This window comes from Alligator sinensis, unplaced genomic scaffold (genome assembly GCF_000455745.1).
Source record: "Alligator sinensis unplaced genomic scaffold, ASM45574v1 scaffold1371_1, whole genome shotgun sequence".
NCBI lineage: Eukaryota > Metazoa > Chordata > Crocodylia > Alligatoridae > Alligator > Alligator sinensis.
The window spans coordinates 597,206-599,546 of NW_005842601.1; the positions used below are offsets into that span (position 1 = coordinate 597,206).

Sequence of the window (2,341 nt, forward strand, 5' to 3'; positions counted from 1 at the left end):
CAGTTCACAGAATTGATGAGAAGGCTGCCTTATATTATCAAGCACTGAGGATCCAGTAGATTGTTCTATTGAAAAAAAACAGAATAGAAAATGTAATGGACGTTTGATTCTGGCCATAAAGAATGAAAAGCATTTGTTTTAATCAAAACAAGTTGACCACACTGTTGCTTATCCTGATCTACATTTTACCACAGTAAACATCCTTGCCCCCAGATTTTGGAACATACTTAACTGTTCAGTCGGGTACTTAACTATTTATCTGATGAAGCAGTCTATAGCCTACAAAAGTTCACGCCTCTCTGAATTAGTTAGTGCCTTCTGCTTAACTTCAGACTAACACAGCTAACTATCTTTCTATCTGCAATAGGATTTAGGTAATTTATTTGGCCTCTATATCCAGGCTGTCCAACTTGTAAGTGGCCGGGGGCTGCAACCTGTGGGGGCTGCACCTGCATGGGCCAGGTGCTCCCAGGGCCACTCACTGCATACTGCACCATGCATGGACACTCCCCTCCTTCTCCTGCTTTGTTGTATGGCACCTCACATGAACAGCCCCCTTGCTTTGCTGGACCATGCCACTTGTGGATGGCCCCCCTCATCCCTTCTGTGCTGCATGGTGCCTTGCATGGATGCCCCCCTGCTGTGCTGTACCAAATCACACCACATGTGGGTACAGTACTCCCCCTGCATAGAGCCATGTGTGTAGGCCCCTGGCCCCTTCCCTAGCTCCCCCAGCTGTGGGCTGCACTCTCATGCCCTGTGCTGCCCCAGGGGCGGGAGCAGGAAGTGGAGGGGGTGAGGGGGAAGCCTGGAGCCATGAGTTGGACAGCCCTGCTCTACATGAGCCAGATTCCACTCTGCTCTCTTTCTCAGATCTTCAGGGATTTTTCTGTTTTGCCTGATTATCATTACCATTATTGTACAGCCTGCAAGACCTGGTCAGGGACCTGGACACCATTGTGTTAGGCCTTCCAGGAACACAGAACAAAGTGATCATTCTTGCTCTAAGTACCCTGTGTCACTGTAATGTTCATTTGAACGATCTACACTCAACTTAACATCTCTTGAGTTATTTTAGCTCAGGTGGAAGTGGTCACACTGCAAAACAACATATGAGCGATGTGGTGAGTGGAATAGCGACTGGATTAGAATCCGATAGGCTGCTGCAATTTGAGTTGCTGCTTCCTTGTGGCATGGCTAGCTCCACTATCAGCAGCGCTCATGACTCCTTAACTGGTTCCTGCATGATGCTGATAATGCCAAGGTTGTAAGTTTGACCTGTGTGTGGCTGGAGGACTTGAGTTGCATTTATATTGGCAACCTGCACCCCTATGTAGATGTTGCCTTTCTAGAGAGGAAGTTTAGCAATATGAGCAAAATAACTTATTTGATTCATACAAACTGTATCCCCAGTAGAGAGCTTGGACACTAGAGCCAATCTGTACTATACCAGCAAAACCTTTGTGGGGTAGTCAAGCCCTAAAACAAGAGATAACAGATGGAGGAACCTGGAGGAACAACAAAAAGACAGGGGAGGAGCAGAAGAAAACAATGGGACAGTGTTGGTCAACATGATATGCAGTGTTTAACCTATTGCTCCACTATGGAGAATAGTTATTATCAATGCCCTGGGGACAATTCTGACATTATGATTCAGCATTAGGGACTCCCTTTGATCTTCACTCCCTTTGTCAGAGGCTGGCTAGCTGTCCAGCACCACAGGGAACACCTGTGTTAGAGATGAATAGTGTTTCAGACAATGGGATCAAAAAATCCCAGTGGTGAAAGGTCAGTGAATTTACCAATAAAGCTGGGTAAAATAGTTTAACTGATTTTTCTTTCTTTTTAAAAAAAAGTCTTTTTGAAAATATAAAACCAGACCATTTAAATAAATGTATTTTGAGCTTAACTAGTATTTTCAGGGTTTGGGGGGTTTGTTTTTTGAAAACTGAAAATATTTAATCAATATTTTCACATCAAACCTAGTCTTCAAAAAAAAAAAACCTGTTTTGTTTTTACTTTTCTATTGATTCTCCCAAAATCCCTGGGGAAATTTTAAAAATTAATATATATTTCTAAGAACTAAATCGTATTTTGCTTTTATGTGCCTAAGTAGCACTTCAGTAGCTGTGTAACTGCAATGTTTGGCATTTAGGCACAGTTTGGATTCTAATTCCACCTGTGTAGCTATGTCCCTCTAACCCACAAAGGACTTGGATTTGTATCTCTTACTGCCCTGTAAAATGCTATGAACTAAGCATTACTGAGTGCACTATCCCAACCTCTTCTTGAAGCTGACCAATTGGACTGCCATGGGGGAAGATGTATGGAGCCAGGGAAA

The 2,341-nt window shown here is 43.4% G+C and overlaps 1 long non-coding RNA gene across 1 annotated transcript in view; it reads right to left on the reverse strand.

Moving 5' to 3' along the window:
• The window catches only part of LOC102382500, an 11,141-nt gene that overhangs the window by 8,056 nt on the left and 744 nt on the right, over positions 1 to 2,341 (reverse strand). The window lies entirely within an intron of this gene.